This window comes from Pan paniscus, chromosome 22, assembly GCF_029289425.2.
Source record: "Pan paniscus chromosome 22, NHGRI_mPanPan1-v2.0_pri, whole genome shotgun sequence".
NCBI lineage: Eukaryota > Metazoa > Chordata > Mammalia > Primates > Hominidae > Pan > Pan paniscus.
This window is the reverse complement of record NC_073271.2, coordinates 18,500,255-18,527,423: the sequence shown is the minus strand read 5'-3', so window position 1 is coordinate 18,527,423 and position 27,169 is coordinate 18,500,255. Positions and strand designations below refer to the sequence as shown.

Below are 27,169 nucleotides of genomic sequence, written 5' to 3'. Positions count from 1 at the left end.
ATGATCCAGACCCCAAGAGAGGGTTCTTGGACCTCACTCAGGAAAGAAATCAGGGCAAGTCCACAGAGTAAAGTGAAAGCAAATTTATTAGAGAAGTAAAGAAACAAAAAATGGCTACTACATAGGCAGAGTTATTTCTTGATTATATGCTAAACAAGAGTCTTCTGGGGAAGGGGCAGAGATTTCCTGGAACTGAGGGCTCCTCTCCTCTTCAGACTACATAGGGTGACTTCCAAACATTGCTATGGCATTTGTAAACTGTCATGGTGCTGGTGGGAATGTCTGTTAATGTATTATAATTAGCATATAATGAGCCACTGCTCATTGAGTGTTACTGGAAAGGGGTCCCTATCTAGACCCCAGGAGAGGTTTCTTGAACCTCGTGCAAGAAAGAAAGAATTCAGGGCAAGTCCATAGAGTAATGTGAAAGCAAGTTCATTAAGAAGGTAAAGAAACAAAAGAATGGCTACTCCATAGGCAGAACACTGACATGGGCTGCTCTACTGATTGTACTTATAATTACTTCTTCATTATATGCTAAACAAGGGGTGGATTATTCATGAGTTTTCTGGGAAAAGGATGGAATATTCCTGGAATTGATGGATCCTCCCCTTTCTAGAACATATAGGGTAACTTCCTGATGTTGCCATGGCATTGCAAACTGTAATGGCACTGGTAGGAGTGTCCTTTAGCATGTTAATGCATTATAATTGACATATATAGAGCAGTGAGGATGACCAGAGGTCACTATTGTTGCCACCTTGATTTTGGTGGGTTTCAGCCAGTTCTTTTAACACATCCTTTTATCAACAAGGCCTTTGTAATCTGTACCTTGTGCCAACCTTCTATTTCATCCTGTGATTTAGAATGGCTAACCTCCTGGAAATGAAACCCAATAGGTCTCAGCCTTATTTTACCCAGCCCCTATTCAAGATGGAGTCACTCTGGTTTGACCACCTCTGACAAAAGCTTTGGAGAGTTTTGGGTTAGAGGTTGTTAGAGATAGACAAAGGAGTGGACAGACAAACTAGGATAAGTAGAAAGGAACAAATTTATGTTTCTCTCTTGCTTTATTAGCTATAACTCTTTATTTTGTTATTTCAGTGCTTGTTTTACGGTTTATGACATACTTATAACTTGTCATGGTCTGCCTTTAATTGACACTAAACCATTTCACATAGAAAATAAGTCCTTTAATTTCTTCTCTTCTGGCCTTTTTATGCCTTCATTATCTTACATTTTACTTATGTATCAATGTATGTTATTTACTCCACATTATATTCTTACTATTATTGCTTTTAAAACAGCTAATTAAAACAACTAATTATATTTTAAAGAGATTTGATGAATAAGAAAATAACATGTATATGGTTATATAAACATACATATCCATGTGGTTACCATTTTCAGGGTTCTACATTCCTTAGAATATATCCATATTTTTATGGGTAAAAATTTTTGTTTTTTTCCATACTTAGTTCAGGATGTCCGATAGGCAGCCAAGTAGGCAGGTAACAGAAACAGGTTATGACTAAATTTATTGCTTTAGCTGTAGCAGGGCTAGTCTATTCTGTATAATCAGCATAGAACACATCACTTAAGATCTTTGAATTAATTTTAAAAAATAAACTATGTGAAGAACCAGACACATATATGCTAAAGAAATGATAATTATAGACATAATAATTAACATCATGTACATATTAATAAACCAATCTTTATATTTATGAACATTGAAATTGCCTTTGCAAAAATTATAACAATGAGAAAATTATGACAGTGAAATTGATCTGATCAAACCAAATCCCATCTTTCCTTTAACCTCCAAACAGCCCTTTTTCATTCCTGACCTTGGGCCAAGCTAACTTTAGGAGAAGTCTAATTTATAGTTTAAATGATAACAGCCTTTCCCCCGAACTAAACCATCTTTGTAAAATGAAAGGAAGTCCACCAGGTCTAGAGAAGAGCCTGAATTCTGCTAAGGAGTAGATGTAAACAATTACCAGACCTTATTCCTGGAGGTCACAAGATTTGGCAACTTTCTCAATTTCTCCTGCAGATAACATCACTATTGTAGAACCTAAGATTAGCCTTTTGAGATGTCTTCTCAGGCTTTTGCATTTCTGAAGACTGATAACCCTATCTAAAACCCACAACTTTTGACTCAACCAGCCCTGTGGCCCCTACCCAGAAGTAGAATCAGCACACAAGGACCCTTTTCCACTCCCCTATGGTTGCATTTTCCCACCAATAAGCAGTGCCAATTCCCTAGCCTCCTGCCACAAAACTTTTCATGAAAAACCCTAGCCTCCAAATTTTGGGAGAGGCAGATTTGAGTAACAATAAAGCTCTGTTCTCCAATTTAGCCAGCTCTAGGTGTGTAAAACTCTTTCTCTATTCCAATTCCCCTGGCTTGATAAATTAGCTTTATCTGGGCAGTGGGCAAAATGAACTCATTGGATGTTTCAGTGTGAAAATGATGTGTTAATTCCATCAAAATGTTTCTGTAAGAATGAACAGAAAAAAAGAAATGTAATTTCAAATGGTTCCTCACAGGCTAAATATGAAGATAGACATGGAGTTGCCACATGTGATAACTGATGCAGAAAGTAACCAAACCTTCACAAAAACCTTCAAAGATGGGTTTAATAAGTCTTAGAATTATATTCTTTTACACATTTAATATAATTAAATTAACTGTAAAATATATGTATGTAATTATCTGTTTCATCTTCATAAATTTATTTCTTTGATTTTTTTGTAATAGGTATATCTACTGAATAATACACATATTGGTTGTTACAGTTGAAAATTTGGGGAGTATAAGTGGACATGTGGTAAAATATACATGAAAGAAAAGTAGGAAATGTAAGCAGCTGTCAGAAACTTTTGAAAAATTACTTAATTTTAACTCAATATTTGTATTTTCTATTATTGACTTACATTCAAATCCATGTCTTTATAAAAAGAAAATTCTGCTCTTGTAAACAATTATGCATTTTACTTTAAACTCTGGGTAGACAAGTTACAACACAATGCAGATAAATTTTTTAACATAATGTTGAGTAAAATAAGACGCAAAAAGGATAGAGTGTGATTCCTGCCGTATAAAGTTTAAACACAGGCAAAACTATCTTATGCTGTGAGAAGTTAGGATAATTTCTAACCCTAGAGCTAGGAGTGAGAGGTAAGTACTGGAAAGGAACAGCAAAAGAACTTTGGGGGCCCTTGTAATGTTCCGTCTCTTGATTTGTATGCTGGAAAAGAGAGCCTAATTTATGAAAACGTATTCCTGATAACATGCAAACTTTTCCAAATATATATTACACATCAATAAAGTTTAAAACATTCTTAATCAAAATACTGAGACGTCTTTTTAGGATGTAAAAATGTTGCTTTCTCTTTGACTACCATCCGTCCCCCAATTGCTCTTTCTATCATAACTTATTCCTGTTATATTCATAATTGTTATCTCCTTTTGGCAATCTAAGGTGCATCTCCAACTTGCACTGAAAACAAAATAAGGCAAAGCAAAAAAATTTTAAATTCCCCCTAAAAACAAAAACCTACAAGCCGTTTTTCTTTTACTCCTAAAGCTAATTTACCAATACCTTAATAATGTCAGCAAAAAAATACGTGGTAAATCTATCCACTACTTTTCATTTCTACTGCTTTAATCTGAAATTAAGCGTGTGTCAGCAAAACTGTTGTAATAATCTCTTAATATTTATCCCTTTTTTTATTTTATTGGTCTAAAGTCCCCTCTTTATACAGCGACCAGCATGAGCTGGTTCTGATTGTGTTACTCTGTTGTCTAAAACTTGTTGATGGCATTTCTTTATACCTGGCATAAAATGCAAATTTGGATTAAACACTGCATGCTCTGCCCTACCTACCAGTATAAGAGCACCATGGAAAGTGGCAATCTAGTTTCTGCTGTAGTGTTTTAGTTGTAAATATAAATCTGCAGAATGCATAGCTTTTCATTGCGTCTTTTCTTTTTACCCTGAAGATGTTCATGACAGCTTGTTCAATTGCTAATTAAAAGTATCCACTATGACTCTATCACCTCTCTCTATTTCCATTTTCTGCCAGTCTTAAGATTTGTTTGTTTAGTATTGTCTCAGTTCACCAGAATGGACGACTTGTAAAAGAGCTGTGACTTTGTCTCATTCCTATTATAGGTATAATTTCAAAAAAAAGATACATAAAATCTGATAGGTGCTTAGTATTTTTTCAATGAAAGAGAGAATAATTAAAAGAAGTTATAAACGTACTTCATACTCAATTAACCTTTATTTAATTTTTACTTTTGTTATTTGAAATGTACCTATAGATCACTTTGATATTAAATTTCATTTTTACATTAAACATGAATATTATTCTCTACTAGAAAATCTATATAAATCATGATAACATTTTTCCCTACAGTCTTTATTAGCTTCTTAAATATAAAGCAAATTTATCACTTTCAAAGATAAGACCTAATTATAAAATTAAAAGAAAAAAGTAACATTAAAAATTTAAAAATGTGTCACTTTCATCTTCATTATAGCCTCTAGTATTGTCAATTTGATTAAAGGGTAATACCAGCTCAGAGATTAAAAATAAAAAGGCAAGAATGATTTTGATGAGATCATTTCTAATTAGTTTTAAGATAAAATCAGTCTTTTACTACTGCATGTTTAGCCTTGGCTGGGAGGTGAATGTCATCCATTTTGCATTATCTATAACTGCATTATAAATAAACCCTAGACTTAAAAAACGTTTTTTTCCAGCAAAAAGTTGAAATCTTTGTTTGTTTTTTAGCTGTTTAAGTATACTAGGAATAATTACATTAGAATTATTTAGTGTATCCATGTGCAATTTCAGATTTCTAGTTCGGTGAAATCAATTGTTTTTACATGGGTGACAAATTTATCTTGGTTTCATTAATCAATATATCTTACAAAAAAGAATGCATATTGTGTGCTTTCAGCCTGAGGAGAGCAACACTATTACATTTTCATTTTGCATAATAACTGACCTGGAATATAAAAAAATACAGAAAATTAATTTTCTAATTTTCAATACCTATAAATAAACACTTCTGCAACTATAAATGTGTACAGTACTAACATATGAATGTTAAAACATGGAGAATAAATTCATGACATTATCAAAATAGTTTTCACATTAATAAGAAACTCAGTAAAATGTCAATCATGAAAAATGGCTTATAGCTTCTTGCTATATGATTATAATTATTTTTAAAATATTGAATATGCTTCATTAAATTTAAGAAATATGTTTAAGCCAATTTACCCTTTTACTTTTGCTTTTGTAGACTATTCTCTTAGCAATGTTAAATATCAGTTAATAATTGATGTATTAACCTTATAATAAAAAAATCAGTGTGAAAGACTCTGCATTCAATCAAATGCCAAGGATATTTTAGCAAGTATAGCATTATGAGGTTGTTCAGATATTACTCGCTTTGATGTTAAGGGTGGTTAGGTCTTCCTAATCATTTTATATAAAGGGATAAACTATTTTTTAAAAAATAGTTATTGATTTTAATAGAAACATATAGATATATTTTCATTAAAAAGTGAACAAATATTAACCTTAGTTGTGGTCATTTTACCATATATAAAAATATTAATAGTGAGTATACTTATATCATCCACACAGCTAATATAGAATGTTTTTATTCAAGCCACACTTTCATGCAACCAATACTATTGCTAATTTACCTCAAATCCTCTCAGCCCATGCCTGAATTTACCTGCAGATGTAATCGACATTTTGAAGTACTTTGAAGCTTTGACAATTGATAGGAACTTGTTTCACAAAGCTGTGTTGTGGTGAGAAACCCCAAATGGTTAACATTTACTTTTTCGTAGGCCCAGTGGAGAGGAGGTTAAATTCTATTTTAGTAAAATAGATAATCCAATATACAATCATTGTCCATCTAACTTTAGGATTGGTAATCACAATCATTATGACTGATAAAGACACTTGTCATGGAATGCCAGTATAAAACACTGTCTTCTAATAACTGTTTATGGTAGGAAGAGACTACACATTTCAAAATGATTGCTATATACTTCAAGAACTGCATTTACTGAATTTTAAGTTCTCGGTAGAATTTAAACAGGTTACAAATCAAATAGTAAAGATCGCAGGAGGGTTCCTCAGAGTCACTCAGCGAAAATACTCGACTTGAACCCTGTTCTCACTCCTTTCTCAAACCCCCTTTCTTATTTCCAATGGAGTAAATACCGATACAGTAAAAAGAACCCTGATTACTTCACAGGCTTTGTTCATCTCTGCACATTTCCTAAGGCTCATCCCAGTGCCTGGTCTAGAGTAAGCATTTATCAAACAAAAAAATTAATGACTAAATAAATGAATCAATGATTCCATGAATACTGATATGAGAAAGTATTGCTCTTTCATTATTACAAAGGAAATAATCAAAAATATCTGAGCATAAGTCTATTAGTGTCTAAGATTATACAATAGGTATGTGTGGGAAAAGAAATCCCGAAAATGGAACAGGTTACAAAAAACCGGGATCCATTTAGTGGATCCTTGATTACCAACTTTCCTAGACCTTTTTGAAAATATAAAACTTACAGATCCTGTTAAACATTTAACTATTTAATTCAATAATGGAAAGTACATTCTTTACTGATACTTTGTGTGTTATAATAAGATACCATTTTATTTCATTTTGATATTTAGAGAGCACTGTTTTGCTTTATTTTTTATCCTCACTAAAATCCCTCTGTGTGTGTTGTTAAGTCTATCTGAAAAATGAGAACACATGGACAAGGGGAGGGGAACATCACACAGTGGGGCCTGTCGGGGGGTGGGGGGCAAGGGGAGGGATAGCATTAGGAGAAATACCTAATGTAGATGACAGGTTGATAGGTGCAGCAAACCACCATGTCACGTGTATACCTATGTAACAAGCCTGCATGTTCTGCATGTGTATCCCAGAACTTAAAGTATAATAAATAAATAAATAATAAATGAAAGTAAGCTTTAAGGAGCAAAAAATAGACAAATGAAACATAAATGTAAGTCTTTTGTTTCAACCAATTATTTTCCACCCATGCCACATTTATATGAAACTAGTGAGTTCTCTTTTCCTTTCCAGTGGAGCCTCACTACATAATGAGGTATGCCTTTAATTCCTATTCTTGATTTACAAGTTGTCTGTTGGCTCGTCTTTGACCAGAAAGACCAAGTGGAACATGTGAAAAACATATTTGCTGTACAGATTGGTCTAGCAATTCTTCATGTCTTAGTGTCAATAGTAAAGAAGGATACTGCCAACATTAAGATCTGAGCATTGCTGATAAGGTAACCTAATACTAAAGTATGAATTAAAAGTTTTACAGACCCCTAAAAATAAAATAAAGGGAGTTTCAGTAATCAAAATCAAGCTTTCTCACAAAACATGACACATTCTTCCAAATATTTTAGGCTCTTTAGAAGCAAGGATCTAAAATTATTATGAAACATAATTTGTCTCAAAGACGTTCTATTATTTTCTTTTTTTGAGATGGGGTCTCACTCTGTTGCCAGACTGGAGTGCAGTGGCACCATCTCAGCTCACTGCAACCTCCGCCTCCTGGGTTCAAGCGATTCTCTTGCCTGAGCCTCCCAAGTAGCTAGGACTACAGGCACGTGCCACCATCTCCAGCTAATTTTTTGTGTTTTTAGTAGATATGGGGTTTCACCATGTTAGCTAGGATGGTCTCGGATCTCCTGACCTTGTGATCCACCCACCTCGGCCTCCCAAAGTGCTGGGATTACAGGCGTGATCCACCACACCCGGCTGTCTAATATTTTCTTCTGCTTCCTATACAAACAAGCCAAGTGAGAATTAAGGAAAAAAAGACCATCAGAAAACAGAATAAAATATTGTGATAGGCACATATAATTGATAATATTTCTTATTTAAAATAGAGAAAAAGTGTAACATGATAACACAATCTAGCTTTGAATATATGAACACCTTTATAATATGATGTTCCAAACGAGAAAAAAAAAATTTCTTAGGTGTGTGTGACTTTAAAAAACATTAGAGAAAATTTTTGTTAAGAAGTATTAGAAATGTGTAAAAATCACATTCTGATGCTTATGTCTTAATTCTTTGAAAAACTAACATCTGAATACAGTTACGTATTTGATTTTGAGAAGTTGTGAAATACTTTTTCTCTGACCTTAAGAGGTAATTTACAATATGGCATTGGTATCATGTGAGACTGCAGATTGTTGATTTAGAATCTTGCTGCATCATCATTAGATTTTAGATGGTAGTTTTTTTTTTTTCATGTTACATAGCAACCTTTTTAATCTACTTTAAAAATATCTGGGAAGTTAATAAAAAGGTGCCAAGCTTCTAAGATTTCCATCTATAAACTATTTTCAATAGTTTTACTTTAATATTTGTTAAATACAAGGTAATTCAGAAAATATATGTAAAATACTTCTAATTCCAATTAAAGCTTGGTTACCTAAATTAAAAACTTTTGGGAAACCCATTAAAAAGTTGATAAGAGCATTTAAACAAATTTTATTAGCATTTGGAAAAAGACATTACCACCATAGAACATGCATTTTTTTCTTCATGTTTAATATATTCATTAAGAAATCAAATGAGTAAACAGAATAAAAAGTTCAGGGAGATAGAAAATAAATGAGAAACAAATTAGTGTTAGTTCAATTAGAAGAATGTTGAGTTATGTAGAGAAAATAATTCAGAAAGTATTTATTTAGGATTCAGAGGTGATCAAGATACTTCATTGCTCATTGTTTAGCAACATGGAATAGGTTAGGAGGTGGAGAGAAATAGAGCCATAGATCACTAAACCCCAGGGTTTAGAATGACAATTACCATAAATGAAGAAAAAAGTGAAGTGAATATACAAAAGAGAAATTATATCTGTTTAGTAAATCAACAAAGCTTCAGAAAAAGAGGCTTGTCTAAGGTAGTTCTTGAAAGATTAATTGCTGTTTCCTGGGTGTATTGTGTAGGAAGAGGCTTTTCGATGATGTGAATGGCCGGAACAAGTGTTTGCTACTTTGGAGCATTTTAGGCCATCTCAAGTAGTTCATGTTGACTCTAGCTTTTGGGTCTCCTAGAAGGGTCCACTGTGAACCAAGGCAAGTGAAATATTTTGGGATAGACCATGACTGCCCTTAAAACCAGCATTAATGTATTAATTTTTCAATCAGCAGGATAAATGGAATAAAATCTTCCTTTGCCATCTGGAAATATTTTTGTATTAAGCTCTCTAGAGGGGTCTGCCCAACTGAGTCCTAATCATATTGTATATTCCTTTTTTTCTCTACCTTATAGAGTTAAATCTCCACAATTTACAATGAAATTAAGAGAAATCTAGCATTATTTTTCGAGAACCTGGTAAGTCCCTATATCAAGCTGATTGTTAAAACTGCTTAAAAATGCTTTTCTTTGGTTGGTTCTTGACTGCTCCACATAACTATTTCAGACCTCTATACTGTTCAAGATACACTCACACCCCCTTCTCCTTCAAGTGATTAATGATTATACAACCACTTTACTGTGAAGTCTGATTTCATCTTATAGAAGTTTTTTTTTTTCAATTTTTCTTTCTTCTCATTTATTTTTTTTGAATTCCCACCAGTTGTATTCTCTTCTACTTGTACAGTGGAATTGTTTCATCCACACTCCTCAAGAATCACGTGTTATCTACACACTGTTCCTATGTCCTTCTTAACCCAATTTGATCTTTTGTGCATCTTGTGTTATTCAATTTGCAATTATTCTTTCTTTGAATAATATTATTAATTCAAAAATTAAACTGGCATAAATACTTTCATTTAAACTAGGTTTTATTCTCCTTCTAGATTTTCTCTTTAATTATGTCATAAAACTTTAAGTTTATGTCTTCACTAATACTATCTCAAAAACTGTGCTGAAAGTAACCAATGATCTTCTAATTACTCATCCAATAGTCTTTCGCAGTGATCATCCAGTCCAATTTTTGTCTATGTCTACTGTCAATGACTTTTTAAATAAATGCACTCTTTGGTTGACTTTTAGGACATCACATTTCATCTGTTCTCCAATAGGATTCTTTATTTCTACAACATAATTTTGACCACATGAGTCTTTCTTGATAACTGTGACAAGTTAAAGTCAAGGGGTGACATGGAAGCCCAAGAGAGTAGACTATTCAGTACTACACAAATATTTTACAAATGCCTTCCTCTTTCAAGAAGTCTCCTGTTTTGCCTTCTTAATGTTCTCATGAAACAGTTTAGTGCACCAATTAAAGGTTGAGTAGGCATGAGATTCAGGCAAAAATGGTGCAAATTTCTGTTTCATCATTTATTCACTGGATGGGCAACCTTGTCCTTTGGAGCAACATGAACTCATAAGGCTGTTGTGATGTTTCAGCCATAAATGCTTACGAAGTTAAAAGTATTAGTGATTTTTATAAATTAATCTGTCAAATCTTCTGCTTTTCATTGAAACCCCATTTGCATTCATATAATCCATTTGCATAACTCCCTACATCTAATAATGACAAGCATCCCCAAAACTTTCCCTGGTGCATTTTCTTTATCTTCTTCTCTGTTCAAGATGATTGTTCAACCAGCAGATACTTTTTAAAATCCTATTTTCAATTTTCTTTCTTACTTAATTGTAAACCTGTGAAAGTACAGTTAGTTACGTTGTTTTGATACATTTTTAACTTTATTAATCAAAACCTTGAGGGTGATTATGTGGATTAAAAATTGAACCTTACAACAAATGTGAACACAGCTTCAAAGAGCTTTTACATTGAGACAAAGCAAAGCAAGAATCATTAATTCTGGAAAGTACCAAATCATCTTAATTACCTTATTTAGTATTTATTCATGTCCTAACTCAAAAAATTGTGCAACATAGTCCAAATTATTTAACATGATTGTGTTAATCAAAATAGGGATAAACCTCAATCTTTAATTTCAAAAATCTGTAACAAGACTTCAAATCAGGCATGAGACATAGTCAGAGAATAAAGTCTATTTGAATGATTAGAGAAAGCTTCCTGAAAGGCAGTTCATGGAGAAATATCCTTGTAAATAAGTAACATGCTTTTTTTTTTCCTATCAATTCATCTTCCAAAGTTGTAAAAAACACCTTATTTTTTTTTTTTGGTAGGGAATAAATAAGAGCAATATATTTTGCCTTTCAGAATAAAGAAATCTTCTCTAGGTTTAGCATGTCAGTGGTTTTTAGATTTTCTGTTTTCTAAACACTAATTTTGCAGTAGCCGTATGTTGATAAAGCCCTTTTATCTATTTGGCTCTTTTTCCTATATACGGTTTTTTTCAATTATAAAAAGAATGAGCTGGAATAAGTCACCATGTAATCCATGGCTATGAATGGACACAAGGATTTTAAATTTTAACTGAATTTAATGTTGAGAGCCAAGATAGAATAAACGAGAAAATTAATTAAAAATTATGAATGGACCAGTACAAGGACCAGTACATAGTTTAGTACAGGATTGAGCTCTATATTTAGAGAATTGTATAAGTGAACGGATACTGACAAAATTGCTAGTGCCATCTTATTTTCCAAATCAGAACACTGAAACAACCAAAGGATTAAATAACTCATCAAATGTCATGCATTTGATTTAAAAAAATGGAACTAGTAATTATATCACCTGATTTATCCATGGTATTTCAGTATTATGTACCACGATTCAATGCTTTCAACCCCGGTAAACTGAGAAGTTCCATTTATGTTGATTGAGTTACAAAACCTTGGAAAGGAGCTGTGTTTTAAAATCTATGGGGAGATTTTTTTTTCCCAAAAAGTTTATTTTTCATCTCTTCACATTCTTCCTGAACCCTAATGAACAATTTTGTTGAACTACAGTTGGGTTATTTTAAGTAAATCAAATTAGTTATTTTCTCGTGAATTGACTGACTTAGGAATTGCTATGGTTTGAATGTCTGTTCCAATATTCATGTTGAAATTGAATTGTCATTGTAACAATATTAAAAAGCAGAACATTTAACCAGTAATTAGGTCATGAGGACTCCATCCTTGTAAATGGGTTAATGCTGTTATTGTTAGAGTGGGTTCTTAGTCAGAAAACAGACTAAGAAAAGAATGGGTGACCCAATATTGGCCGATAAAATGTGAGAGAAATTCAATTACTGTAGTCATGGGAATTTGGAGAAAGGTTTCCTTGTTCTTGAAATATAAAATATAAATTTTATATATTTTTTGTAATTTTGTGCATGAAGATATAATATCTGTTGTTGCTGCATATATCTTGTAACCTCAAGGAGAGCTAAATAACATGACGACGGCAGAAGAGAAACAGAAATTACTTTGGTCTTTGATGGTAGCACTGAGCCACTGAATTAAATGTGGAGCTTCATTATCTTAGAACCATATTTAAAGTGAGAGAATAAATGTTTCTTTCTGGTAAAGCCACTTTCATTGGGTTTTCTGTTATAAGTAAAAAAATATCAACTGATCAGATTAATAAAATCCACAAAGGAAGGTAAGTGCGGGACATTGCAACGATCAACAAAATTCCAAGGATAAAACCACCAGGATGTGAAGAGAAACCAGGGTAATTACAGTAACCTATGAAGGAGGAAGTACTAAGCAATTTCATAAGAATGTTACCAAGGAAAGTGAATACATTATTTTCTGTTTGTCATTTTGCTGAAGATATAAACGCCAGAAAGGGAGCATTTGATTGCCCTAACTTCTGTTATGCGTCTACCCCTTGGCTACAAGGAGTAAAGATCTTCTGATTTACAGTCCCATGAGACACTATCTAATAGAACAGAGGTAGTTTCTAAAAAAAAAGGAAAGAAAGAAAAAACAAGAAAAGAAAGTAAAGGAAAGAAAATACAAATAAGAAATGAATATATTATTAAAGATTTGGGTTTGGATAATGTTGAACAAAAGTTAAAAATTAACAAATGTCCACAATAACAAAAGTTGTTAAAAATTAACAAATGTCCACAATAATTGTGAGAATTTTACAGACATTTGTTATGTCCATAACAGTGCGTGAAAAACTGTTCTAAGTACTGGAATTTTACTAGGGAGTCAGCAGTTCTGCTAATCCTCATGGAGCTTAGAATTAGGAAGGTAGACAATAAAATGTAATAAGTTCCTTAATAGAATACAAGTAGATTACAAAGGTAAAGTATAATGGTGGCTTTTGAATTGGTGCAATTTAAAAGGAAATTTCTCTGACATGGTAACATTGAACTGTGAACCCAAAGGGTAAACAAATCAGCATCACCAAGACCTGTGGAAATTTTCCAGGCAGAAGAAAAGGCAGAGGTAACAACTCTGACCAGGATAGCTGTCAGTGTTTTAGAAAGTCAAAGAAGGCTGCTGGGCTTAAAATGTCATGAGACCAAGGGACAGTGGAGTAATGCATGTTTGAAAAGGTATAAAGGGCTCAGATCAAACATAGCTTCTAGAGCATAGTGAGGAGGTTGGAGTTTATTTGAAATCAATGGAAAGTTTAAAGATTTTTCTTCACCATAGTGGCATGGCCCAGTTAATGTTTTAAGGATATCTGTACATCACATATAGAACAGATATGAAGGACCAGGAATAAAATTAAGAAGATATGTAAAGATGCTGTTTGATCTCTAACAGGGGGAATGTCGTTTCATTTGTGGAGGCTTAGACAGGACCAGTTTTGGAACTGGTTTGAGAGTTTGATTTGAGAGTGCTAAATTTAAGATAGCTGTAAGATGTCCAAATGTAAATATGTAAATATCCAGTATTTACATATAATTTAAAGGCATGTTTGTTGGGTGCGTAAATGTCTTCTTTTGAGAAGTGTCTGTGCATATCCTTCGCCCACTTTTTGATGGAAACAAACCCCTATCTTCTATACTTCCCAGACTCTGGTAAACATCATTCTATTCTCTGCCTATATGAGGTCAACTATTTTGGTTCCCACATAAGATTAAGAATATGCGAAGTTTGTCTTTCTTTACCTCACTTATTTCATTTAGCATAAGGACTTCCAGTTTCATCTATGTTGCTGCAAATAACAGAATTTCATGCTTTTCTGTGACTGAATAATATTACATTATGTATATATACCACATTTTCTTAACTGAGGGACACCTAGGTTGATTCTATATTTTGACCAATGTGAACAGTGCTGCCATAAACATAAGATACAGTTATCTGTTTGTTATGCGGATTTCCTTTCCTTTGGATCACTACCCAATAGTGGAATTTCTATATCATATTGTAGTTCTATTTTTAGTTTTTGAGAAACCTCCACACTGTTTTCCAAATGACTGTACAAGTTTACATTCCCATCAATAATATATAACAGTTTCCCTTTCTCCCCATCATTGCTAGCATTTGTTATTTTTTTGTGTTTTTGATATAACCATTCTGACTGGTGTGTTATATTGTGTTTGTTTTCATTTTCATTTCCCTGATGAGTATTAAGTTTTTTTATATTCCTATTGTCAATTTGTATATTTTCATTTGAGAAATTCTATTCAGATCTTTCGTCCACTTTTTAATGCAATATCTGTTTTTTTTCTCTTGAGTTGTCTGAGTTCTTAAATATTCTGAATATTATACCTTTATACAGATATTTGTTATGTTTACATATATGCAAATAAATAGTTTACAAATATGTTCTATGATTCTACAGGTTATCTCTTCACTTTGTTAATTGTTTTCTGTGCTACGCAGAAGATTTGTAGTTTAATAGAGTTCTGTTTGTTTATTTTGTTGTTGTTGCCTGTGCTTTTAGGCTCTTAAACTTAAAACCTTTGCCAACATCAGTGTCCTAAAGCATTGCCCCCATGTTTTCTTCTAGTATTTTTATAGTTTTGGGATTTAACATTTAAGTCTTTAATCCATTTTCAGTTGATTTTTTTATATTGTGAGAGATAGAGATTCATTTTAATACTTCTGTATCTGGATATCCAGTTTTCCCAGAAGGATTTACTAAAGAGAGTGTCCTATCCCTAATATGTATTTTAAGCAACTTTGTCAAAAATCAGTTGAACATGAATATGTGGATTTATTTATGGTTATCTAGTCTGTCCCATTGATCTATGTGTCTGTTTTTATGCCGGTATTATACTGATTTGTTTATTATAGCCTTGCAGTATATTTTGAAGTCAGGTGGTGTGATACCTAAGTTTTGTTCTTTTTGCTCAGGATTGATTAGGCTTTTCAGGTTGTTTTATGGTGCAAATAAATTTTAGGATTTTTTTTTTCTATTTCTGTGAAGCATGTCTTTGGTATTCTGATAGGGATTGCATTGCATCTATAGTTTGCTTTGAGTAGTACGGACGTTTTAGGAATATTAATTCTTCCAGTGCATGAGCATGAGATGTCCTATTTGTCTGTGTCCTTTTCAATTTCTTTCATTAGCATTTTGTAGTTTTTATTGCAGAAGTCTTTCATATCTGTGGTTAAATTTATTCCTATTTAATATATGTAGCCATGGTAAATAGGACTGTTTTCTTGATTTCTTTTTCAGCTAGTTTGTTATTTGTTTTACAGAAATACTACTGACTTTTATATGTTAATTTTGTATTATGTAACTTTACTGAGTTTATGAGTTCTAAGTTTTCTGGTGAAGTCCTCAGTTTTTTCTATATATAAGATTATGTCATCTGCAAAGAGAGACAATTTGGCTTCCTCTTTTCCAATTTGGTTGCTTTTACAATGTATCTACTCTAACTTAATAATCATATGTACTTTAAAACTACATAATAATGACTACACAATTCTGTTTAAATTTTTAAAATGTGATTATATTTACAATTCTTTTAGAAATAAGAGCATAAGTAAGTTTTTATGGCTTCTACAGCTAAGAAGCACAATGTAGCCAATGAAATGTGCAATGAAATATTTTCAACATTTTATAATTAATGCTCATGTTCCTCAGTTTCAAATACACTGCACAATCATTCTTTTTCTTCTTGGCATTTAATTTTAAATGTGGTGAATCTCACAGCTTGTCTTATCACAATGCCAAATTAACAATTCTAAAAGGAGTAAGTAGATGAAACCATGAATAGGCATTTTTTAAAAGCGAAGAATGTTGCTTGCTCCACAAAACCTCTCATCAAAATACTTGTTTCAAACCAGTTTATTTTGTATAGTAAAATAATGTTGCCTGCCCATATTCAATTTTTTTCTATTTCTCTTAGGAATGAATAACTTTTACTGTGTTCTATTGGAGAGTAAATATTCTATCCCTACATCTTAAAAATGAAAATTTTAATCAATTTGTAGAGAGTAGAATTTATTAACAATTATACAACAGCACAATCTCAGAAAAGATTAAAGGGAATGACTTTGATTCTGTAACATTCTGATTACTTTCTTAAGATTTTATTCTTCTGGCTGGGTGCAGTGGTTTACACCTATATTCTCAACACTTTGGGAGGCCCAAGGTGAGCAGATTGCTTGAGCCCAGGAGTTCCAGATCAGACTGGACAACATGGCAAAACTCCATCTCTACAAAAAATTACCTGGGTGTGGGGGTGCATGCCTGTAGTTTCAGCTACCCCAGGAGGCTGAGATGGGAGGATCATCTGCCCCTCAGGGGTCAAGGCTGCAATGAGTTGTGATTGAACCACCGCACTTCAGTCTGGTGACAGAGCAAGACCCTGTTTCGAAAAAAACAACAAAAAGATTTTAATTTTCTCATATCTTGTGAGTTGAAATCTTAAATGTTCGCTGTGAAGCAGCCAGAAGAAACACAAAAAATGAAACCTCAACACAGCCACTAAGTTGGGCAACTAAAGCCCAGTCACTTTAAATTTCAGGGTTTCAGTTTTGTGGTAGAGAACTTCAAAAGCTGGAGCATAATGAATTTTAAATCTCAACCATGCTTTTTAAATTTCTCAGATTGCCTTTTGAATCATTAATAATTTCTAATAAAATATTTTTCAGTCATATTTTATAACATACATACATGTAGTCACACATGTATTTATATATAATATATGCAAATATATGTCTACATACACATATATAATTTATGAGCTTGTAAAAACTCATGATATTCCAGTTCTAAACAAAATTATTAACAATTCTACTAGTTAAGATTCAAGATAGCTCAGCAGTTTATTTTTTCCTCTGATGCAATCTTCCAAGGGAATAGTCAGAGCACTATATCCAGAAGTTGCTTGAATCGATTTATCTTTTTGTCTTCATTGGTTCTGTTATCAATGTTAAATTTATATCCATTGCTATTTGTTTTGCACTCAATTGTAGTCCTTGTTTATTTTTTAAATTTTTGTCATTATTTTGGGTAAGGTATATGTTTTGATCATATAACATATTTATCTTTTTCTTTTTTGCTAAATTGAAGTGTAAAGTCATTATTTGCTAGTATTGGGGGTTGGTTTGCTTGCATTTTTATCATGTTTTCGATCCCTTAATTTTCACGTTTTGCTTCCTTCTTTCCTTTCCGTACCGTGTGTAAAAGGATACCTTCTGTTTCTAAGCAGATTGCTTTTTGCCCAAAGGCTGTACCCTCTAAATATTGCTGCTTATTCTTCACATTTTTAAGACCATTTATTTCAAAAATACAAGGCAATGATTCACTGAATTAGAAATTTCTTCTTAGTATTTTCCACTCCTGATGGGATGCTCTGTATCAGATGAGATTTTATTTTCTTTGTCAGAATACATAAAACTATAAACCAAATGGTTTTTATGATTCAGTATTTGTTAAGCTGATATTTGCATGTACTGTTTTTAGCAATACATTTTGTTAATATAAAAATATTTACTTCTAATCTATTACAAGGAAAACATAAAATAAAAACTGCAGTCTATTAAAAATTAGTCATTTAGGTAATGAATTTCTTTCTCAATATTGGGTTGGATTCTATCCTTCATAAAGATTCTTCATTGAATTTTTCCTTTTTATCTTCTTGGATAAATAACAGATAATTATGAAATATATGTTATATCATCAAAAAATTCAGTGATTATTTAAATTGCTTTCAATTGTTATTCAATATGTCATTTTGCAACACCATCTCATCAAGTTCCTGTTGTTCCTGAAAACGTTAATGGTGTGAAATCTGTTTCTGAAGAAACTCTGGTTCCCTACAGAATGATGTATCTCTGTGTTTATTTTGGAAAGCTTACATGACGTCTTACACCTTATTTTAAAATTGTTTATTTTGTATTCATTTAATTTATTCTAGAAGGGCTTTCTTTTCTTGTCATATGCTAATTATAAATTCTTGATATACTGATTGAATTCAAATTTTACTGCTCAAAACTTAAAAATAGTTTATTAAATATTTCAAAGGTAGTTAGAATAATAATTCATTAAATAATGATGCATATTTCACATATAATGATTCTGTGAGTCAATTTTCATTAAGAAAATCATAATTTATGATGTCTGTATTCAAGTGAGTCCTCTTGTTCTAAGTCTCAGGATGTACCTCCCTGGAGAGACACTCATTCAGTTATTTTTACAAAGAAATAATAGATTGTTATTTTTGCAACTCTTAAAATGGAAAAAAAAATGTGTTTGTAATTCATTATCCTATGTCAGAAACAAAATAAGTAAACTATGGTTGAAGTATTTAAAATAGTCCATGGACGATAGAGAGTGTTGGAGACAGTTTAGAACTCATAATTATCTCATCTAAAACCAATGTTTCTTTCACCCACACCAATTCCAGAGGTACTATCATTATAAATTTCATTGTTTTAAGAGCACTGTTAATTGGAGTTATGAGAAACATAAGTTTACATAAAGCTAAGAGTGAAAGTACCAGTATTTAATTTGCTTAATGTATTAAGTTTTTCATATTTGTTTCTATTCACTCATAGTGTTGTGGGGTTTTTAATGTCATTAATAACTATTCAGTAATTAAACATTATTAAAAATACTTACTTTGCATACACTTCCATTTCTTCTTCTAGGATCTAAGAAATATAATAACTAGATTGGAAAACATCACACAAAGTAGCAATCTATTTTAAGTAAAACTTTTCTTTCTTTTTCTTGTCCTATCAATGCTTCTATCTGTAATAGGTATAGAAAATGTTAGAAATGAATTTTGTCTAATGCTCATGATGATTTAGACCTGAAGGATGGGTTTTATAGTTACTTTAACATTATTTTTCTCATATATTGAATTATTCTTAATCACAGTGTGATCTACCAAAAATAAATTTAATTTTTTAATGTTCAACATACTTAAATATTTGAGTATTTAATTCATATTTATGAGAGAAAAATTTCAGTTTATAAGACTATATTACTCCATTTGTCACAGCATCTTAAATTGAGTATATTAGTTTTATATTCAGATAATGTTATGGACTGAATGACTAAGAGAGAAATTAGTACCAAGAGTGGGATGGTTCTGTAAGAAATACCTAAAAACATAAGTGTAGCTTTGGAACTAGGTTATGGATAGAAATTGGAAGGGTTTTGAGTAAATGCTAAAAGAAGCTAATACTGCCATGAAGGACCTTTCTAAAGGCAATTCTGGTTAGAGCTCAGAAAGGGAAGAGTGGAGTTGTCGAGAAAGTGTTCATCTCCTTAGAAAACACGTAAGTAATCATGAACAGAATGTTAGTAGAAATATGGGTTATAAGGGTCATTCTAATGAGGTCTCAAATGGGAATAAGCGAGATGTTATTAGAAAGCAGATAGATAATCTGTGATATAAAGTGCCAAAGAACTTGGCTGAACTGTGTTTGTGTAGTAATGTTTTATGGAAGGTAGAATGTATAACTTGTGATATTGAATATTTAACTCAAAGCATTTCTAACCAAAATGTTTACAGACTGGTTTCATTTCACCTGTTTACAATAAAATGAAAAAAGAGATAAATGAATTGGAAAAGAAATTGTTAAGCCAAAAAAACCCAGGACTTAAATATTTAAAACATTTAAAGCATATATACATATACATGTGTGTATATATGTGTATACGTGTGTATATATATACACACACATAATGTGAATGAGTGTTTGTTTGGAGGAGAACAGTAATGGTGTGGCAAATCAACCATTTGATAAGGAGATTAGTGTGGGGGTAAACCAGAAACTCCCAGCTTTCTCAATAGAAGCCCAGAATAGAGAGAGCATGATTCCAGGAAAACACTAGGACTAAAGGAAACACGGAAAATGAGATGTAATGAAGCAAGACTCTAAATGTGTGCTCTTCTTCAAGAAATGTGTGCTGTTCTTCAAGAAAAGGGAAGAATCACTGAAAGTGATTCAGAAAACCATCAGGGACACTGTCTAACTTTCAACAGGGCAGAAGGCTTCCTAAAGAAATTGCAGAGGCAAAGCCACCCTGCACGTCTCTGGAGCATGACCTCCTACCCATTAGAGCCTCAGCATGGGTGGGGCCGCTACAGATTGCCACAGCATGGGGCACTGAGCTGTGGGGATAACAGTACTACCCCAGTGGGTATGAAAGGCAAAATATCAGGCCAAAGGAGATTGTTCTCAAGCCTTAAGAACTCATGGAGTTTTCCTTGCTACATTTTAGAATTGCTTGGGACAGATCGTCCTTTCCTTTTTCCCTATTTCCCCCTTTAAAAATGGAAATGTCTTCTCTATGCCTGTCCTATAATTATATGTTTGAAGCAGATAACTTGTTTGGTTTCACAGTCTCACAGCTGCAGAGAATTTTGCCTTAGAATGAATCTCACTTCAAGTATTATCTCTACCTAATTTAGATGACGTTCCAATAAGACTTTGGACTTTACCCTTTATAGCTGATGTTGGAATGAATTAAGACTTTGGAGATTATTAGGGTAAAATAAATGTATTTGGCATGCAAGGATATACATTTTGGGCAGCCAGGGATGTAGTGTTATGGGCAATGTCTGTGTCCCTCAAAATTCCTATGTTAAAGTCCTGATTCCTGATGTGATGATATTAGGAGGTGGGGACTTCGGGAGGTATTTAAGTTGTGAAGGTGGAGCTCTCAGGAATTAGATTAGTGTCTACATAAGAAGAGACCTGAGAGCTTGCTGTAAATCTCTGCTTTCTGCCATGTGAGAATAATATGAAAAGAGGGCTATCTGAAAATCAGGAAGAGTGTCCTCATTAGACAACAGACTTACTGTCACTTTGACCTTTGACTTCCCAGCCTTCAGAACTATTAGAAATGAATTTACCTGGGTGAAGCCACCCATTCTATGGATTTTTTTATAACAGCATAAACTAAGACATACAATAATGTCTAAACATATTTATTGTTTTTTGCATTTTCCTGAAGAGATAAATTTTCATATATCATTTTTTAGTTTTATTATTCTTTACATTTAAAAAATGCTGCCATGTACTCAATAACTGTATTGAAAATATTTATACAAATACATATTATATATTTTAAAATTAACATTTATATTAGACAATAATACTTCATATTTGGTGATCTGGTGAGCAATCACTATTATAATCATTATAAGACCATTAATAAATAAATTAATAATATATTCGTGTACATTATTTTAGCTAAAATCTACTGAATTTCTTCTTCATCACCAGCATTAACTAGGCCCTAAGCTGAGTCCACACTTTCTAGAATGTGAGAGTTTCAACAAGAAAAATAAAAGTATCACAGAATGGTGGGGGTAGGGAGTTTGGAATAAGTAGTTAGTTTTTCAACAATACTATTGTGATTTTTGTAGATTCCTACATGTTATAGATTCACTTTTGAAATAGCAGAATTAAATAATGTAAAGCATGCATTCATGGTTTTGTAAATCATTAATAAAATATTGAAAGTAGTAGTTGCAGCATAGATACTCAAATTTTCTTGTTTCAGGTTATGGTTTATGGGACTCATGAACATTTAGATTTCAGAAGTGCATGCCTATTATTGACCCCAAGCTGCTGCATGTTTCATGCAGATATGATCTACTATATTTAGTGTGCATATATGATCTACTATATCTAGAAGAGAATGTTACCAGAAGTCTCAGGGCACTACAGTATCAAGCATAATATATATGTTACAACAGTCGGGAAGAATAAAAAGATTCATTGTTATCAATGTTTACAAATTTCCATATATCATTACAATGTTTCGTTGTTCATTACTTTGTAATGGTAACTATAGAAGAATAGAAAAGAAAAGCATATCTCTCTATAACTTAAATAGGAAAATGAATATTGTAATTTGGTATTATCACTGATGATCTTCTTTGTTTAAAAAAAGAGATGTAAGTATTCTTGATGTAGAAAGGAGAAAAACAAATTTATGTCCACAGTGCTTGTCCTTTATTCTCTGATTAGTCAGTTATAATGTAATCTATTGAAAAATTAGATTTTTGTCTGAAATGTGTCTTGGCATCAGATTGGTACAGGATTAAGAAATTGATATTATAAGGAAATTTACTGTTTTTATTACCATAATAACTGAACTCAAGTATCACTTTGCATGTTATAATACATATTTTATTTTTTCCTTTGTAAATTTATTTGTATGTTGGTTTAGAATGAGGCCCTAGGAAAGGAAAATAACTATATATTTATATTTGGGGGTAGGAGGAAAAGACAGGGAGGCATCCTAAAAGAGTCGGTGGTCGAAAATACGAATAAAAATGAGTTACCTCCATCTTCAATCAACTTCAAAACCAAACAGTTTCAGCAATTAATTCATATGCAACTAAGAATATAAGAAAATGTATGAGATGTACTCAAAGATAAGAAGTATACTAAATATATATACTTAATACATATTATATTTTTACTTTCTATGTAATCAAGAATTATAAGTTTATTAAATATATATTTTCTAGAAAGAATATACATACATGTAAAAATAGAAATATATTTATTTTACATATATGTAAAAAGAATGATTTCTCTATATATTTCTCTGTTATATACGTGTGTGTGTGTGTATATATATATAAATAAATATATATATTCCTTTGTAAACCTCTAATTTCTAAGATAGGTTTGCTAGGGGTTAAAGGCAACAGCTTGGTAAGTGTCAGTAAGTCAGAGGATGAGTTGGTTCATGAATTATTCCACTGATTTGACATTATGACCCAGCGCGTTTGTTTGGACCTCTTGATAAAAGCATTCTGAAATGCTGAGCACTACACACTAATGCATTTTACATTAAACCTAATCAGCTGGATATCCAGAATCTTGGTTTTTAAATGCCAAGAAGAAAATTTTCAGTATTGTTTTTAAGAGCTAAATTTCATTTTGTTACACTAAAATATTTTTTACGTCAAAATCCTCAAATATCCTATGCTATAATTAATAACCACTGAAAACATATATTAAATTGGAAAATTGTAGATTCAATGAATGTTTTAAATCTTTAAAAATCCTGGCTGGGCGCCGTGGCTCACACCTGTAACCCCAGCACTTTGGGAGGCTGAGGTGGGCAGATCATGAGGTCTAGGAGTTCAAGTCCAGCCTGACCAAACTGGTGAAACCCTGTCTCTACTAAAAATACAAAAATTAGCGGGTGTGGTGGCAGGCGCCTGTAGTCCTAGCTACTCAGCAGGCTGAGGCAGGAGAATCACTTGAACCCGGGAGGCGGAGGCTACAGTGAGACGAGATCGCGCCACTGCACTCCAGCCTGGGCGATAGGAGACTCCGTCTCAAAAAAAACATCCTATTGACCACTTTCTCATTGCTAAAGCCATGTTTATCCTTACTTCCTCCTTGTCTAAATATAAAATAACTTATATATATATACACACATATATATACATATATACACATATATACATATATACACATATATATATGTGTGTGTGTGTGTGTATATATATATATATATATATATATATATTTTTTTTTTTAGACAGAGTCTCACTCTGTCTCCCAGGCTGGAGTGCAATGTGCACGATCTCGGCTCACTGCAACCTCTGCCTCCCGGGTTCACGCTATTCTCCGGCCCCAGCCTCCCGAATAGCTGGGATTACAGGCGCCCACTACCGTACCCGACTAATTTTTGTATTTTTAGTAGAGACGGGGTTTCACCATGTTGGCCAGGCTTGTTTTTGACTCCTGACCCCAGGTGGTCTGCCTTCCTCGGCCTCCCAAAGTGCTGGGATTACAGGCATGAGCCACTGTGCCCGGCCTAAAATACTAACTTCTTTAAGTAGTCAATAAGAACATAAGTTGCTAAAAACTGCAAATGTTACTGTGTCTTAAATTTCCAAATAAATTTTAAGTAAATTGAAATTTAGGTATCAACAAACTTAAATCATTGACACTTAGGATGAATTAAAAAATTCGGTGGAGGAATTTTTCTTCTCTGACTTATAGAATCTCTATTCTTTAACTGTATTACTGCAGGATATTTTAATATTCAATTATCTTTTATTTATGTAATAGTGTTTTCACCTTCCTTTTTCATGTATACTTTAAAAATTATGTCAAAAATTCATGGTGCTTGGAAAGATGTTTTCATTTAAATGGGGTGATTATGTTGATTCTTGCTGTTATAATAAAATATATAAATGCAGAAAGAAACATTGGACTCATGGAGAAAATTCCAGAACAGAGAGTGCTGGCCCAACTACAGAGTGTGCTTTTTAGCCTGCTCTCTCCACTCCTTTAGTTTATTGGTTGAAATCAATTCAAAAACTGTGAGTGTGCGTCACTGACCTTTACCCAGCTTGGGGTATAGCTACAATGATCCTCTAATTAGTACTATAATTACAAGAAAATTGAAGGGTAAAGTAGGTTAGAGTCTTTTCCTCTCCATTTATAGTAATGTAAATATTGAAAATACAGTTTATCAACTCAATTTTGCATATGTTGTCTTCAGTACTCAAATTTGTTATTACTCACATTCAACAAGTCAACAAAACAAATAATGAAAGAGGTTAGATGATTTGTTCAATTTCTCCCGACTGGTATTTTTCAAGGCTGGATCTGCATGTTGGTCCAGTGTGCTCCTGCCACCTGTTGCCGAGTGTGCTTAGATTTCCCATCCAGACCAAAAAGGCCCTCTTCCTAACAGTGATGTATCTGCTTGATATACATCTTTGCTGTTTAACAATGAAGTCTTTTAGTTAAAGACATACTTTTGTGTAAATTCCAGCTGCTATATAATAAAGTACCATAGAGTGTGTGGCTTATAAAAACCAGAAATACATTTTTCACATTTCTGGATCCTCAAAATCAAAGATCGAGGGATGATCAGGTTTTGGTGAAGGCTCTCTTCCAAGCTGCAAACTGCTGACTTCTCACTGTATCTTCACATGGCAAAGAATAAAGAGGGGAAATAAGCTCTTTCATGACTCTTATAAAGGCACAAATCTTACTTGTGAGGGCTCTACCTTCATGACCTTATGTAATCCTAATCACCTCCCAAAGTCCTCATCTCTAAACACCATTGCTTTGGGGATTAGACTTCAACATATGAGTTTTGGGAGGACATAAATATTTAGTTCATAACAAAAATCTGTAATTTTACATGTGTATACACACACAGACATACATATATATGTATGTGTATAGATAGAGATATAAAATAGATTTTTAAGGTATGAGAAAAAGTCAAAAGAGAAGGAAATATTTATGAAAAAAAGGGTGACATTATCGTACCCTTGAAAATTGTAATTAAAACTCAATGAATTTTTTTCATCAAGTAGTATTCATCATGCAACACAATCATATCTCCAATGTCTATTAAGGAGACTTTTTATGAGATATGTTTACAGCGTTTGGGAAGAAAATAACCAAGAGTTAGTAGTAAAAATACAAAAATTACATAAAAAACATAGTTTTTATGAAAGAACTGATTAAATTAGAAGAGACAAAATCATAAAGACAACTGAAATAAAACAGTAATTGTTTTTCAAACCCCTAAAGAAATTGCATAAAATTTTTCCTGCTTAAAGAGAATATAATTCACCTTTTGCAAATCACACTTTTAGAAGAAAATTTATAGTTAGAATGGTAGTTCAGTATAATTTGTTTAGACTGTTGCTTTAAAAATATTGTTTTTTCATTTCCAAAAAAAATTATTTCTCTTGTTTTATACTCGGAATCTACACTTTTTCAGACAAAAATAATGGCAGTATTTTGCTTTATGTGTTAACAAAACAAAAATCTCAATTGTAATAGTATATCATAAAAATTAACATGATTTTTATTTCCAATGATTGATTTTATATTTTCTTTATAGCTCTCACTTTAAAATTTGTAAATAATTTCAAGTGTATAAAAAAGACAGTACAAATAACATTTTTGCCTTGAACTATTTAAGAATAAATTGCTGTCAAATCTCAATATTTCTTTGTTTGACATTTATTCATGATTAGATTTATAGTGTATGTTTGATTTTTGCTTTTAATATTGTAAGGTGACTTTGAAGAAGCTTTTAAAGAAATAAGTACATAATTTCCCTCAGTCTTATGATTGTATTATGCTTGTGAAAGATAAAATAACGTCTCTGTAATATGCAAAAGTCCTGTTACGTAAGGTCTCATAACATGTTAATATTACTCTATAAAAATCACTTCTGGATTGAAGCAATGAATTAGACAACAATTTAACTTAATCTAGGTGTTCTATTCCTCACACATTGTTTCATTAAATCAAATTTAATAAGTATTATCCATGTAAAGCACACATTTTGATGAGTTGTGACAGATGTATATACTCATAAAGTCACTGACATAATTAAGATAACAGAATGTGGTCATAATCCCCTAAAGATTCCTTTTGCCTCTTGCTAGTTGATTCCTTCCACTGACTTTGGACCTATGTAACCACTAATGATTGTCTTACATTTTATTAACTTTTACTAAATTTAAGATCTGCTATTTATGTTATTTTGTGTCTGACTAGGTTCACTTAGCAAAATAACCTAGATTTATTCATGTTGTGGTTGACCAGTATTTTGTTTCTTTGTATTGCTGAGTAGAATTACATTGTACAAATATAACAAGTTGGATTTATCCATATACATGTGGATGGGCATATGGGTTGGTTTCAGTTTGGAATTAGTGAAAAGTAAAAGTCCTATAAATATGTGAAAATAAGTTTTTGTGTGTAAATATGCTGTCTTTTTGTGGGGGGTACATGTCTAGGAATGGAAGGAAAACATTATATGCTAAGTGTATAACTTTAAAAAAATAAATAAGTAGTTGCCCAAAGTGTCACGTTTTA

General features: G+C 32.3%; 1 long non-coding RNA gene across 1 annotated transcript in view; it reads left to right on the top strand.

The window, feature by feature from the left end:
• LOC134729747 (uncharacterized) overlaps nucleotides 1-27,169 on the top strand; it is a 178,610-nt gene that overhangs the window by 139,611 nt on the left and 11,830 nt on the right. The window contains exon 6 of the long non-coding RNA XR_010111155.1: nucleotides 9,359-9,421. This is a non-coding gene — a long non-coding RNA (uncharacterized LOC134729747). The remainder of the gene's footprint in view (nucleotides 1-9,358; nucleotides 9,422-27,169) is intronic.